This window comes from Saccopteryx leptura, chromosome 5, assembly GCF_036850995.1.
Source record: "Saccopteryx leptura isolate mSacLep1 chromosome 5, mSacLep1_pri_phased_curated, whole genome shotgun sequence".
In the NCBI taxonomy this organism is placed as follows: Eukaryota; Metazoa; Chordata; class Mammalia; order Chiroptera; family Emballonuridae; genus Saccopteryx; species Saccopteryx leptura.
This window is the reverse complement of record NC_089507.1, coordinates 77,269,255-77,285,939: the sequence shown is the minus strand read 5'-3', so window position 1 is coordinate 77,285,939 and position 16,685 is coordinate 77,269,255. Positions and strand designations below refer to the sequence as shown.

Below are 16,685 nucleotides of genomic sequence, written 5' to 3'. Positions count from 1 at the left end.
AATAAAGAGATGAAACAATGTTAACAAATAGCATCTCAGTTTAGTAATCAAGTTGCTTATATTTTTGTTTTATTTTGAAGACAATTTGCATTGAACTTCAACATTGAAGCAAAGTAAGTGTTTTATATAAATAATTTGTATGGAAAAGCATATACATACTGCTGCTCACACTTTTTCTTTTTTTCTTTTTTTGAGAGAGAGGGGTGGGGCAGTCAGGGAACAGACAGACAGGAAGGGAAAGAGATAAAAAGCATCAACTCATAGTTGCAGCACCTTAGTTGCTCATTGTTTGCTTTCTCCTATGTGCATTGACTGGGGTGGGGAGGGCTACAGCAGAGCGAGTGACCCCTTGCTCAAGCCAGCAAATTTGGGCTCAAGCCAGCAACCTTAGGCTTCAAACCAGTGACCTTTGGGCTCAAGCCAGCAACCATGGGGTCATGTCTGTGATCCCACGCTCAAGCCAAATGAACCCATGCTCAAGTCAGCAATCTCAGGGTTTGGAATCAGAGTCCTCAGCGTCCCAGGCCAGTGCTCTCACCACTGTGCCACCACCTGGTCAGGCTGCTATTCATACTTGATTTTTATGTAAAACCAGTAGAGACTATTAAAGAATACTTGAGAAGTACAGGAATCTCAAAACATGTCTTCAAGGTCAAAAAATCCCTGTTGATGGGGTAAAACCTTTCACTGTCCAACTCTTAATGGTATGTACAAATGTAACAACTCACACTTACATGCATTTTATAGTTTGAATAAGTGTTCTTTCATATTATCTCACTTGATCATCAGGATAAGCCAATGAGAAAGTGATCCTACTTTACATATGAGGAAACTGAATTTCAAAGCTGGTAAAGAAACAGCTTAATGTGTCCAAGTTTTAAAGTAGAGACTGAAACTGAATTCAGTCCTTTCATATTAAACCCTTGACCCTCACTACTATACATTTCAATAATATCAGAGGGACCATATCTTATTAAAAATTATTTGGCCCTGGCCGGTTGGCTCAGTGGTAGAGCGTCGGCCTGGCGTGTGGAAGTCTCAGGTTCGATTCCCGGCCAGGGCACACAGGAGGGGCGCCCATCTGCTTCTCCACCCTTCCCCCTCTCCTTCCTCTCTGTCTCTCTCTTCCCCTCCCGCAGCCGAGGCTCCATTGGAGCAGAGATGGCCCGGGTGCTGGGGGTGGCTCCTTGGCCTCTGCCCCAGGCGCTAGAGTGGCTCTGGTCATGACAGAGTGACGCCCCGGATGGGCAGAGCATCGCCCCCTGGTGGGCATGCCGGGTGGATCCCGGTCAGGCGCATGCGGAGTCTGTCTGACTGCCTCCCCGTTTCTGGCTTCAGAAAAATACAAAAAAAAAATTATTTTTCTGTGGAAAAAATAATCATTCCTAGGGTTAGTCTGAAGTCTTCCAATTTGAAACATACACGTTTTTGTTGACAATGGCAACACACACACACATACACACATTACCATTATAGGGGATCTTTGGGTTACGACATAGTTCTGCTCCTATGACAGTGATGTAACCTGAATTATGGTGTAAGTCAAAACACACTCTAGCCTAAGTCACTTACCTATCCTAACACAGATGTTAAATCATAATCTAGAGCATAAAAACACAACTAAGCCACAGAAAAAAGAAAAGGACATAAACGTACTGCACTGTATATGTTACCGCATATCCTCTGCCACGCGCAACCAACTGGTTTCCATTGTACTTCCACACAGTCCGGAAGTACAATGCTAATGGTGTAAGCCAAAACACTCGCATCTCAATTTTTAAAGTTTTTATGGGAGTGAGCATCGGAAACTCAAAATGTCGTATGTCAAGACTGCTGTAACCCGAGGACGCACTGTACTTAGGTAATGACTGTACCATTACCTAGTCATCCAAGTTAAAGACTTCAGTGTTCCGCTTCTTCTCTTTCCTATTTCCAAGTAGTTACTGTATATTCAGGATCTATCTTGGAAACATTTCTTGAGTTATTCTCATCTTTTCGACTTCCCTCTGTTCCTACCAAAATCAGGTTTAGCTTTCATATACCCTTAAATACTGAAATGATCACAATCTAGCCTCTTGTCTGCAATCTCCCTTTCCTCCACCATTCTTCTACAATACCCCTACCCTGCAGGGATTTTTTTCAACACCTCCTCTTGCCAACAACACAGGGTTCAAACTTCTAGCACTGAATATGGGCTTCTCCACCATCTCACCCTGCCCCCCCTTGTGGTTTCCTTTCCCTCTCTTTCATAACACAAACCCCACCTTACACTCTCCTACCACACGCACCCCACGTTCACTGGAAATGATGCTGAACACAGCAGCTCTTTCAGGCTTCCCTGTGTCCTCATAGAATGGCTTTTGCACGCCTTTACTTCTATGGAACATTTCAACTGGCGCAAAATTAGCTTCAAATATGTGGGAATGCAAATTCAAATTTAAAAAGGGAAAACGTCCTTGGATGCTGTGACTCAAGAGTTTGTTGTCTCCTTCTTAAAAAGATGATAATTGCTCCATTTTCACTGGTAGTGATTCCTCCTAAAAACAGAAGGGAAAAGCACAGAGCAGTTCCCAGGCGGCCAGCAGCAAAGCAGGGCTAACACCGTGTGTTTCAGAATGAGTTGGAGAACCTGACCAGCATTTCTGTCCTGAGCATCCATTTTTCTTCCTCTGTTCTACACTCTTTGTGACAGAAAATGAAGCAATAAATAATTCCACAGCATCAATAAAAATATGCTAATTGAAACTGTGTAACTGTCCTTTTGGAAGTCCTATTAATATAGCTTTCAGGTAAAATTATGCACAGTAGTACTGTCAAAAGAGTTTGAAGCCGGATAATCAGAAAGAGTAGCCCTAAGTAGTATTTAATTGCTAAAATTATGACAAGAGTGTCCATAGCCTCTACAGAGAGAATTTTAAAATATTTATATGCTTAAAAATTGCTACATTTTCTTTTGGGCAGAACAATATTCAAAGCACACTGATGAAAGTTATCACTGGGTTTACCGACAATCGATACCAATTAAGTCTACTTTTAAAATGCATATCAGGTGTTACAGAAAAATGCATCCATCTCAATAGTAGCTATTGAAAAGAACTTTATAAAAAAAAGGTAAATAATGCATAAAAAATCCCAAGTGAATGATGAAAACCTTGTTCAGATGACAAGCCACATATTAGTCGAAAGCCAGTGCTTATACTTGGTGGCACCAATGTTTTCCCGGTTTCCTAATGAGCATAATAACATCATACCCCTAACTGCTTATTTATTGCTCTATTCTATTAAAAACTATTTTAACTTGGGGCCCTGGCCGGTTGGCTCAGCGGTAGAGCGTCGGCCTAGCGTGCGGAGGACCCGGGTTCGATTCCCGGCCAGGGAACACAGGAGAAGCGCCCATTTGCTTCTCCACCCCTCCGCCGCGCCTTCCTCTCTCTCTCTTCCCCTCCCGCAGCCAAGGCTCCATTGGAGCAAAGATGGCCCGGGCGCTGGGGATGGCTCTGTGGCCTCTGCCCCAGGCGCTAGAGTGGCTCTGGTCGCAACATGGCGATGCCCAGGATGGGCAGAGCATCGCCCCCTGGTGGGCAGAGCGTCGCCCCTGGTGGGCGTGCCGGGTGGATCCCGGTCGGGCGCATGCGGGAGTCTGTCTGACTGTCTCTCCCTGTTTCCAGCTTCAGAAAAATGAAAAAAAAACAAAACAAAACTATTTTAACTTAACTTATATTCCTAACAAATCTATTTTATAATTTTAATTAGCAGTTGTAATGTTTCTTCTGGATTATTTCATATTTACTTATGTTTTCATTCAAGAAATCACTTGCAGGTTTGGCACTACAGACTCGGTTCTTCTCAGGGAAGCTAGAGGCTGTGAAGGGGACAGAGGACTGGTGAATAGGTCACTACAATGTAGCATGGCAGTGGCCATGATACAAACAAGCAGAGCACAGAAACCCTAACTCTTCCTGGACACTGAGCTCAGGGAAGGTTTTTTGGAGAAGAAGGTGATTATCTGATTTCTTAAAATAGAAGTTAACCAGCCTGACCTGTGGTGATGCAGTGGATACAGTGTCAACCTGGAATGCTGAGATCATTCGTTTGAACCCTGGGCTTGCCTGGTCAAGGCATATATGGGATTTGATGCTTCCTGCTCCCCCTTCTTTCTCTTTCTCTCTTCCCTCTAAAATGAGTAGCCAGAAAATATATGAAGATTTCAATGTGTGGCACTTTAGGATGATGGCAAGACCCAGAGTATGGCCATGGAGTAAGAGACTCAATTGCTGGTAACTACTCCAGGTGCACTATCACCACTGTTACAGGTCCAGTAATGGGATGGCCACAATTCTAGGTTTGCTTCTTCTGTGCCTATTGACATTTTCATTCATTTTATCCCTGACTTATTCTACTTTAAAAATAGATCTTGGCCCTGGCCGGTTGGCTCAGCAGTAGAGCGTCGGCCTGGCGTGCGGGGGACCCGGGTTCGATTCCCGGCCAGGGCACACAGGAGAAGCGCCCATTTGCTTCTCAACCCCCCCCCCCCTCCTTCCTCTCTGTCTCTCTCTTCCCCTCCCGCAGCCACGGCTCCATTGGAGCAAAGACGGCCCGGGCGCTGGGGATGGCTCCTTGGCCTCTGCCCCAGGCACTAGAGCGGCTCTGGTCGCGGCAGAGCGACGCCCCAGAGGGGCAGAGCATCGCCCCCTGGTGGGCAGAGCATCGCCCCTGGTGGGCGTGCCGGGTGGATCCCGGTTGGGCGCATGCGGGAGTCTGTCTGACTGTCTCTCCCTGTTTCCAGCTTCAGAAAAATACAAAAAAAAAAAAAAATAGATCTTGTGTTTTTTGAGGGTTGGGATTTTTTTTGGGGGGGAGGGATATAATAATGTGCACTCATACGATCATTTCTCTATCAACATTTTTATTCATTCACTCAAAAAATATTTATTGAGAAACTGTTATCTGACAGGCTTGGTTTTTGTCTGTTAAGTTTGTTTTTGAGAGAGAGAGACAAGAAGGGAGAAGGAAGGTGAGAAGCATCAACTTACAGCGGCTTTCACTTTAGTTGTGCACTGACTGCTTCCAAGGGAGAGAACAGAGAGAGTGAGAAGCATCAACCTGTAGTTCCTTTCACTTTAGTTGTACACTGATTGCTTCTCATAAGTGCCTTCAGGGGACTGAGCTAGTGCTATCTTGCTCAAGCCAGCGACCTTGGGCTTTTCATACCAGCAACCTTTGGGCTCCAGCTGGAGAGCTTCTGAATCATGTGGTGATTCCCAGCTCAAGCCAGCAACCCATAGCGAAGAGCCCAAGGTCAGAGACAGTGACCTTGAGGTTTCAAACCAGAGACCATGTTGATGCTTTATCTACTGTGCCACCACCGATCAGGACTGACAGGCTTGGTATTAAGTGCTAGAAATATGATGGTGAACCAAACACGCCAGACATGCCCTCCTGGACTTAACATTCTAGTAGTGAACAAAAAGAGGAGTAACCAATAAATATGATAGCATCTCATGTGGGACAAAAACAACAAATGCAATAATAAAACAGGATAATATGATCATGCCAGGGTGAAGAAAGCTTAGAAGGGAAATAAGAAAAGGCTTGCTGAACCTTTTGCAGGACCCTTGGCACTGAGACCTGAGTGACGAGAAGGAGACAGCCTGTAAAGATGTTAGGAAGAGCACTCTGGGAAGAAGAACTTGCTAATGGAAAGCGCTTTGGGTAAGAATCACCCCTGGTATTCGAGTGACAAAGAAGCAGGGGGTGGGGCAAGAGTTGGCACACAATAAAGTCAATATTAGCACTAATACAAGCCACGCTGAGAGATTTAGATTTTATTCTAATTACATAACTGGCCATTGGAAGATTAAAATTTCCTCTAAAAGTTCTGTCAGGCAATGCGATAGAATATTTTAGTAAAAGGGAGCAATACACCTTGAGAATGTTAGTTCTTAAAGCACATTCTTAAGAATAACAAAAACAAAAACAATTATTGAAATACTTCTCTTTAAAAATTCAGAGCATTTAGATAAAAATCAGTTTTTCTGGAAATGCCCAATGCAATCATATCCAGTTCTGGTTCACTGCTTTAATGCACACTCTTTATAAATTCTAAAATACATTTTCTTACCATTTGTAAATAACTCTGTATCTCTTGATAAAAAAACAGGCCCTGGCCAGTTGGCACAGTGGTAGAGCGTCGGCCTGGCGTGCAGGAGTCCCGGGTTCGATTCCCAGCCAGGGCACATAGAAGAAGCGCCCATCTGCTTCTACACCCCTTCCCCTCTCCTTCCTCTCTGTCTCTCTCTTCCCCTCCCACAGCCAAGGCTCCATTAGAGCAAAGTTGGCCCGGGCGCTGAGGATGGCTCCGTGGCCTCTGCCTCAGGTGCTGGAATGGCTCTGGTTGCAGCAGAGCAACGCCCCAGATGGGCAGAGCATCGCCCCCTGGTGGGCATGCTGGGTGGATCCTGGTCGGGCGCATGTGGGAGTCTGTCTGACTGCCTCCCCGTTTTCAACTTCAGAAAAATACCAAAAAAAAAATAAAAATAAAAAAACAACAAGAGATATACAAAATATTTAAGACAGTATCTAATTTTCTTACAGTATCCTTTTTATTTGTAACATTGACCATGGATTCCGGTAGTATGGGTCACATGAGTACTTGATCCCACCTGTTGTAAATGACACATCATTTATGGCACATGATTCTGATAAGAGATCAACCCACTAAAACTTCCCTGGGAAATAACCTTTGAGGAAAAATGGGGTTGATTTATTAAGACTGCTAGAACATAAGAATCACCATTAATTGAAACATTAAATACAGTATATTTTTCAGGTAAAAAATGGCATTTCTATTCTTCAAACAAACACACTAGAGTACTTTTTCTTGAAGTGTATTTAGTAGAGAATGAAGTCTCCTAACTGGTAATAAAAGATTACATTTTCCAAGTCTTAGTGTCAATTTCTGTTCTTATTTTTTTTTTCTTTTATCTTTTATTACATGTATGAGACCAAGCGTACCTGGCTGCTAAAGAGTATAGCAGACAGGTATAGTTAAGAAACAACTTTATTTTGAGCAGGGGGAACGACAACACAGCACTTCACAGCTATATTGTAGTCTGAATCCTGCTATTGTTCTTATTTTTTTAACAGCTAATAGTCATGCATACATAAACTAAGGAACCTAAATTAAAATGTAAGAAAAGCAAAAGCAATCAAGTCCTGGTCACATTCCAGAAAAGCAAACCAATCAGCTAGAAATTAATGGAACTATCGTGTGGGGCTATAGTCCTAAAAGTTTTGCTGATATAGCATCTCTTTCAGCTTCTAATAGCTTATAAAACCCACTAACTACCTAAGGAATTTTATTTAAAAACTCAACCACTCCATAGAACATAAACCTATATTCCTTTATATATAGATGCCAAATAGTATTTCATTAAAATTGCAGCTATAAGTATTACACTATTACCAATTTTTTAAAGGTATTTCAAAGAAGTTGACGCATTTTCTACATAGTCTATTTGTCATGGAATTCAGAGCGTGTGAGTAAAAAATGAAAGACAACTCCTACTCAAACCTTTCTTCTTAAAACTTTCTCTGATAAAGTCAGCCAGTGTAATCTATCTCAAAACAGCCTTTGAATTCTTTCTGTATCTTTAGAAAACCCACAGAACCTGTATTATATCTGTTTTCCTTTTTCTAGTAGATAATATGTTAATTGAAATCAGGAGCTGTATTTTATGCATTTTTCCATATTGACAGTACCTTTCTTTGTGGTGTTAAAGAAACACCTAATTAATGAATGTATAATGAAGAATTAACCTTCCACTATTGAAAGTAGGACACATCAAAGCAGCCCAGTGCTAGTATAAGCTTCTGCAAATACACATGACCACTTCAGAGCCCTGACTGCCATTCTCTCCTGTCCTGGTAAAATAAAGAGAAGTGAGAAATACTTGAAAATGTGAAATGAGAGGTACTGCTATGCTCCAAATAAGAAGGCTGGATCAAGGAGAAAGAGGATTCAATGATTAAAGACTGCAGACTCAAGCCTGACCAGGCGGTGGTGCAGTGGATAGAGCGTCGGACTGGGATGCAGACCACCCAGGTTCGAGACCCCGAGGTTGCCAGCTTGAGCATGGGCTCATCTGCTTTGAGCAAAGCTCACCAGCTTGGACCCAAGGCCCCTGGTTTGAGCAAGGGGTTACTCGGTCTGCTGTAGCCCCATGGTCAAGGCACATATGAGAAAGCAATCAATGACCAACTAAGGTGTCACAACAAAAAACTAATGATTGATGCTTCTCATCTCTCTCCATTCCTGTCTGTCTGTCCTTATCTATCCCTCTCTCTCTCTGTAAAAAATCATAATAATAATAATAAAGACTGCAGATTCAATTGAAAAATAAAATAGGACCATAAAGCATTCCATCACTCTGTAAACAATTTTGAATACCTAATACATATAAGCACTTATAACATACAAAAGTAAATAAGACATAACCCCTGCCTCCAAATAGCACACAGGCAAAAGCTATAATGCACAGTCATAAAAAGCAATGCTAGAGCTACACGTAAGTGATAAGATATAGGACCTGGGAGAAAAGGTGGTCGTGGAATCAAGTCTCACCAGGGTGAGTAGAAATTAGTCTAGGAAAAGAGGCAGAAGGGGACCCACTCCAGAAAGAAGCAGAGCTGTGAGCGATAGGATAGTCTGTACAAGTTATGAGAGGTAAGTCTCTGATGTACCGAGGCTCCAGTGCAGGGGAAGGCAGGAAATGAGGCAAGACGGGGAAGAAGGGGCCTGGCCAAGGAGGGCCTGGTCTATCATGAGAAGGTACTTTAACTTTTACCCACAGGGCAATGAGAAGCCACTGAGCAGTTTTAAAAAAAAACAGAATGGCATGATAACATTTGTGAAGCTATGCTTTAAAATTATTAACAGCCTGACCTGTGGTGGCGCAGTGGCTAAAGCGTCGACCTGGAAATGCTGAGGTCACCGGTTCAAAACCCTGGGCTTGCCTGGTCAAGGCACATAGGGAGTTGATGCTTCCAGCTCCTCCCTCCCTTCTCTCGCTCTGTCTCTCCTCTCTGTCTCTCTCTTTCTCTCTGTCTCTCCCTCTCCTCTCTAAAAAATGAATAAATAAAAATTTATTAAAAATAAATAAATAAAATAAAATAAAATAATTAACAAATTTTGGGTTATATGATCCTACACAATACTGAACACATATACTTAACTACCACTTGAATAATCAATGAGTTACTGACTTCCTTAGAAATAAACAACTTTTAGAATTTGGGTAGAAAACTTATAAATAGAATATTTTAACTCCTACTGAAAATGAATGGGAAGTTCAATTTTCATAAATAAATAATGCCACGAAATAAACTAAATTGTTACTAATTTCTGCAGTAAATTAACATGCTGAATGAAAATCAAAATTTGATATTCCAGTTGTCACTTCATGTTAGTTACAATCCAGTTTTCAATATTTGTATATTTTTTTTGTAGTTTGTTGCTTTTATAGGTTTACTGTAAAACAATTCAAAAGTTTCAAAAAACCAAGTTGTAATTAAATGAACAAACTTACTGCCAATTTCACTAGACTTTGTGGGAGTTCACATTTTATCACAGAGAAATTCACCTGAGGGTGAAATGCTGAGGCACATTTTGATTCTGACATGAAACAAGCAATCCTATGTTGGAACTTACAACTACACTTTGCATGTATTTTAAAAGACTATGCAAACTATGTTACTAATTCACTAAGGAACACTGCCTTCCATCTAGCCATGAAACCAAATTTCATTGTCAGTCGGCCAGGTTCACGGCTAAAAAGTGGTGCGCTTTTCCAGGTAAAATAATTACAATGGACTGTGATGATATCTTCTGGTATTTTCCATGCATTTTATGTCAACTCTGATTTTGTTAAGACTGGCTAAATGTAAGCCAGTCCCTTGACAGCCCTGCAAAGATACTGTCCCGTTTGACACAGGTAGCAGTTTTCTGGGTTTTTGGCTTTTACAAGCTGCTTCCTGCCTGGCTCACCCACACAGACGGGCTGGAGAGCATTGTTGCTAAAAGCAGGGGAGGAACCCAAGTAATAAGATGCAGTGAACAGGGTCCAGGCTATGCAGACTAAACATCTGAAACAGCCAAAACTTCTCCAAAGCACACGTTTCTGTAGTGACAGAAGACGAACTGAGCTGGCGTGGCCCAGAAGGGAAGAGGGGACTGCCGCTGCACATTGTCACCTTTAATGAAGTTTTCACTGTTCATATGCATGAACTTCAACCCAATGATTCTTGATATTTGAAGACTATTTTAAGAATCAATGGGACAACCTGTCAGTCCTTATACAGAGCTAGATTTTAGGAAGAGAAGTAATTTATCTTCATTTTTAGAAAACATTTTTCTGACAAAAACACAAGGTTTCAATAGCTGGCCAGTTCAAGCTATTACCATTCATAAATTCTGCATGTCTAAGAACTTGATATAACTTAAAACATGCACCACACACCATCATGATTTTGGCTTAGCCAAGAAAAAAACATCAAATTTAGATTCCCACTAAATGCTGTAACTGGAAATTTACTGAATAGTTTAAATAGTAAAATTTGATGATGAAAGCTTGGATGGTCCAGTTGTGTTTCTTTTTACCATAAAAAAAAATCTCTATGTATATCTTGACTGACATCTATTTCTATATCCTATAACTTTGGAGTTAACTTGCAAAGACTGGATACAAAAAAGTATGGAAGATTTTTTTTTCCAAAAATGGCCACAATGTCCCCCATCCCAACTGCTCTTCTGACATCCCATTGAGAGGTGGGGGTCTAAATGATTTCTCTGTGAATCAGGAAAAGCTTATGACTATGGTGAAGTGACTCTATGTGCTTCAAGCAGGTAATAAAAGGTGATTTAACTGCCGCTTTAGCAATCAGAATCTGTGTTCTTGAAGCCTTCAGCTGCCATGTTAGCAGTCTGCCTAGGCAGAGGACACAGTGCTCTAAGAATGACCAAACTAGCCAATGAGGAGAAAGCAAAAAGGCTTTGAGACAACATGGGTTGATTGAGATAAGCTTGGACAGCTTCTCCCTGCGTCAGCCTCCTGCTGTTCCAGTTCTAGACATCATCTGGCTGCAAAAGCATGAGAGACCCTGAGCCAGAACCATCCAGTTGAGTTCTGCCCAAAATCCTGACTGACAGAAATCATGCGAGGTGATAACTTTGTTTTGGTTGTTTTAAATCACTGTGTTTTACAGTTTTTCTCTAAAGAGCACAGATAAACTGGGACACACTTTGATATTAGAAGTGAAGCAGTATAATAATAAAATTTTTTTTAGAAAGTAATCTCAGGATGTAGTATAGTACTGGCCTTGGAAATGGATAGAGAGGGAAGGCTGGAGGAGACTGTCAGTGCAGGGAAAGCCTGAGAGAACTCTGCTATGAGGGCTCCAGGAAGACAAGAACTGCGTTTCCGAAAGGGAAAGGAAGGACACTTCTTGTTACCTAGCGGCAGAAGATTTAGCAATGCCACTGCCCACAATGATGTGGAAAGCAGGAAACGTTCCTAATGAACTCCAGCAGCCAGCTCAGGAGGACTCCCAGCAGAACACTGCAAGTAGCACCTGCCCTCCTTTTGCTGCTTATGATAAGATGTGGGCAGAGACAGATGAGTCCAAAAAGAAACTATTCGGCGTCAGCGAAATTTGGAGGCACTATAAAAAAGACAGAAGTTGTTGGGTTTGAAAATAGAAACTATTTTTCATCCCTATCACTTCAGAGGAGCAAGCCTCAGGAGATAAAATGTCAGTGTAGTCAGAATGGCCTGGTCTACAAATAAAGGTATTCATATTACTATAAATAGCCTCTGTAACACCCCAGGAATAGTCAGAGTATGCCTCATAGATCCTTTAAAACAGATAAAAGGCTTTCTAAGGATCTTAAAGGCACACAAACGTGCTCTGCTAAGCAACTGAATGTCTAAAAATCTTAAGGGTATTTTCTCACTGCAGCCTCACGAGGAACGCCTGGTAAAGGAACAATTATCTCAAAAAATTTTGGGGGCTCAGTGGTAGAGCGTCGGCCTGGCGTGCAGAAGTCCTGGGTTCGATTCCCGGCCAGGGCACACAGGAGAAGTGCCTATCTACTTCTCCACCCCTCCCCTTCTCCTTCCTCTCTGTCTCTCTCTTCCCCTCCCGCAGCCGAGGCTCCATTGGAGCAAAGATGGCCGGGCGCTGGAATGGCTCCTTGGCCTCTGCCTCAGGTGCTAGAGTGGCTCTGGTTGCAACAGAGCAATGCCCCGGAGGGGCAGAGCATCGCCCCCTGGTGGGCAGAGCGTCACCCCCTGGTGGGCGTACCGGGTGGATCCCGGTCGGACGCATGCGGGAGTCTGTCTGTCTCTTCCCGTTTCTAGCTTCAGAAAAATACAAAAAAAAAAAATTTTTCTTGGTGTAGCTTTTGCTAATAACACAGATTATAAATTGATATGTAAGAAACCCTAAAGATTTGTGAAGAATTAAACCAGGTGGAGCTAAAAAGAAACAAAGACAGTACAAAGTAAGCGTGGCCTTGGGACCCCAAACATCCATGTACAGGAGGAAGGTGAGAAACTTGGCAGCTGTAAATACAAGCCATGTTTTGATTGGAAAAAGAATGATGATTCAGAGGACAGAAACAAGGACACAGTAGGAGGATCCAGGAGTCCCAGAGAACAATTCCCAGTGACTAGACGGAGCCCTAATAAAGCTAATGGCAGCAGGGACATTTGGGTTTCACATTTGCAATGAAGTTTAACAGCCTCTCCTTTCTCCCTCTGTGAATGGGAAGAACCACAGAATTTTTTTATGCTTGTCACATCACTGCATGTTGGGCATGGAAAGAGCAGATAACTTATCTCTTTCATTCACAGGTTTTCAAAAGAACCTATAGTTCAAGTGTTTTCAATATTCAAGAAGACTTACCCAAAAAGCTTCATCTGCACCTGGACTTGATTTAGAAGACAAGACCCTGGACTTCAAGCTGATGCAGTAAAGAAATGAGACTTTGAGGGCATTGAGGGCAAGAACAGTGTATTTTACACGTGGGAGGGCTGTAAATGATTATGGTCAGAGGATGGACAGTGATGAATTATATTTCCCAAATTTAACCACAATAATATCTCCGTACCACCATGTTCTTCTCATAATGTAACTCCAACACTCTGACCACCAAGTATTGGAGTTGATATTTTTTCCCCTTGAATTTATTACTATAGCCTAAGTGAAGCTATGTGATTTACAGACTAGACTGTAAACGGCCATACAGCTCTCATTTTGCTCACTCTAGAACAAGGGAGGTGTCATTAACACTCACCGTTGAAGCCTTCGGCCACCACCTTAGCAGAATAACTGTCTTGAAGCTGCCATGCTGTGAAAAGCCCAAATTAGGCCATGTGGACAGACCACATGGACAAGCCTTGAGAGTATATGGTGGAGAGAGATGCCTGACTTGCCCCCATCTGTTTCAGCTGCCTACTGTCCCAACTTCAGTCACTAACATCAAATACGTGCATGACCTGGAGCCAAAAGTAAACAGCAAAACCCCACACAAATTCCTGGCCCACAAACATTGTGAGAGATAAATTGTGGTTATAAGCCACTGTGGATTACAGCGATTTATTATATGGTTAGAGATAACAGAAATGAAAAGCACAAATTATTGCACCTCATTCCGGCTACATTCAGGAAATGTCATAAAAATTACTAAAAATGGAAACTGATATTCTGATCAAAATTGACAAAGAAAAACAAAAAAATTTAAAGACATTTTCTATAAATCTTTTTTTTTTTTGTATTTTTCTGAAGCCGGAAACGGGGAGAGACAGTCAGACAGACTCCCGCATGCGCCTGACCAAGATCCACCCAGTACGCCCACCAGGGGGCGACGCTCTGCCCACCAGGGGGTGATGCTCTGCCCCTCCGGGGCGTCGCTCTGTTGCGACCAGAGCCACTCTAGCACCTGGGGCAGTGGCCAAGGAGCCATCCCCAGCACCCGGGCCATCTTTGCTCCAATGGAGCCTCGGCTGTGGGAGAGGAAGAGAGAGTCAGAGAGGAAGGAGAGGGGGAGGGGTGGAGAAGCAGATGGGCGCTTCTCCTGTGTGCCCTGGCCAGGAATTGAACTCAGGACCTCTGCACGCCAGGCCAACGCTCTACCACTGAGCCAACCAGCCAGGGCCATTCTATAAATCTTTAGGTGATATTATTAAACAAAATCAGAAAGTAGTCAGATAAACAGCCTCAAGGTATTGGAAGAAAACAAATTAAAAGACGGTCAGGCTTTTTTTATGTTATCTGTGGTTATCTGAGGTGATGGAACTAGGTGTATGATATACATGCATATTCATAATAAGCATAATATACAGAAAAACTTGAATTTTGTTAGATTAACCAATCTGAGATATTCTGTAACATTAAATATTAAAAGCAACAAATCTATCAATAAATAAGCAATAAGAAAAAAACAGTAATTAAATCTGATCTTTATGTTGCCAGGATTCCTCTGATCAGAAAGTAAAATATCTATGGAGCCGTTGCCTTCAGTTGAGGCATCTCTGAATTACATTAGAATTGTACATGGGTATCCATCATGTTCTGTCACATGAAACTAAACACTGCAGTTAATTGACATAAGTGACAGAGGTAAAAACTAAATTGTTTTTCTTTAAAGTGACAAGTAGAATCTGACCAGGCCATGGCACCATGGATAAAGCATTGGACTGGTACTCAGAGGACCCGGGTTCGAAACCCCAAGGTCTCCAGCTTGAGTACGGGCTCATCCAGCTTGAGCACAGGCTCACCAGCTTGAGCGCAGGGTCGCTGACTTGAGCATGGGATCATAGACATGACCCCATGGTGGCTGGCTTGAGCTCTAATGTCATTGGCTTGAAGCCCAAGGTCACTGGCTTAAGCAAGGGGTCACCTGCTCTGCTGTAGCACCCCTGGTCAAGACATATATGAGAAAGCAGTCAATGAACAACTAAGATACGGCAACAAAGAATTGATGCTTCTCATCTCCCTCCCTTCCTGCCTGCCTTTCCCTATCTGTCCCTCTCTCCATCTCTGTCACAAAAACAAATAAAGAGACAAGTTGAATAGTTAACTACCTTAGAAAGATTTAGTTTTGAGTATTGAGTTTAAACGCCAATGGGATCAAGCTACTATAATCAATAGATGCTCAATAATTTTTATTTACTTATATCAAACCGAACCTTTCTAAAACATATCCATTTCTAGAGGGAAAAGTTATTTTTATTTACCATATTCCATGACCCTGTTCTCTCATGTCATAAGTACTGAAACTGAAGCCCAGAGAGGTTGGTCAACTTTCTACAAAGTCAATCAGTGGAAAAAAAGGCATGAAATAGTTTCTTTAAAACCTGAAAACTCTACCTAGTGTTCTGACAACTCTTAGCAGTTCTTTGCTTTCTCACCTGAAAAATACAGCCTAGATTCTCACAAATACTTGTTAAGTGTATGATTCTATTATCTTATCAAAAATTGTAAAGGCCTCTAGAGGTGAACAAGCAGGTCACACATTAGGAAACATGGGTTGATGTTCAAATCTGTCTATACTTTCAGCATCAGGGCCCCTTAATTCAGAAGCCCTTAGAGAAAGACATCTTCAGCAACCTGCCTTCTTGAGTTCTAAAGCTCTGATTCCCTGTAGCTGAGCTGGTTTCATTTGTCAAACTGCCAACAGAAGCCCTGGCCTGTTGGCTCAGTGGTAGATCATCAGCCTGGCATGTGGATGTCCCAGGTTCGATTCCTGGCCAGGGCACACAGGAGAAGCACCCATCTGCTTCTCCACCCCTCCCCCTCTCTTTTCTCTCTATCTCTCTCTTCGCCTCCTATAGCCAAGGGTCCAGTGGAGCAAAGTTGGCCTGGGCACTGAGGATGGCTCCATGGCCTCCACCTTAGGTGCTAGAATGGCTTTGGTTGCAACGGATCAACGCCCTAGATGGGCAGAGCATCGCCCTCTGGCGGGCTTTCCTGGTGAATCCCGGTAGGGCACAAGTGGGAATCTGTCTCTCTGCCTCCCTGCTTCATACTTCAGAAAAATACAAAACAAAAACAAAACCTGTCAATGGGTAGGTTTCTATTACCTGCAATGTCAGAGGGAGTACCTTGATATCACTACTGAATGATCAATCACTCTCTCTAGTTGAACACTTAGTTACAGAAAACTCTCCTCCAAAATATTTTGTTATAGAAATTGGAGTGTATAGATATTAAACTTTAATGGTTCTTAAAATCCATCAAAAACGTCAAAACATAACTGAAAAGTATTTAATCAGATACATACTACCATTATTTATACAGTGTACCAACCACCATTTGATATAGCACTGAGGAAAAGAAATACTGTGATTGTCATATGAGGACATTAAGATATATCTCAAATTCAGCAGTTGTAAAATGTGTTAAGACTGTGTGTCCTAGGATCAATTAAAAAGGTATAGTTGATGTTAATGTATTTACAAGGTACAAACATTAAGGACTGTAAAAAATAAAGTACAATATAGGACAAAAACTTAAGCCTGGTTTTCAAGTCCTTAAAAAGCTAATCTATAAGTATAAATCTGAAGTGTAGTAAAATACTAAAACATTTGAAGTTATAGGAAACATTTAAAAACTCATAAAAGTAT

The 16,685-nt window shown here is 42.1% G+C and overlaps 1 protein-coding gene and 1 non-coding gene across 3 annotated transcripts in view; both read right to left on the bottom strand.

The window, feature by feature from the left end:
* BMPR1B (bone morphogenetic protein receptor type 1B) overlaps positions 1–16,685 on the bottom strand; it is a 427,129-nt gene that overhangs the window by 202,065 nt on the left and 208,379 nt on the right. The gene's annotated exons all lie outside the window — the stretch shown is intronic.
* LOC136407339 (small nucleolar RNA SNORA63) lies at positions 6,995–7,125 on the bottom strand. Its single transcript, XR_010751884.1, has one exon. It is a non-coding gene; the product is annotated as a small nucleolar RNA SNORA63 (small nucleolar RNA).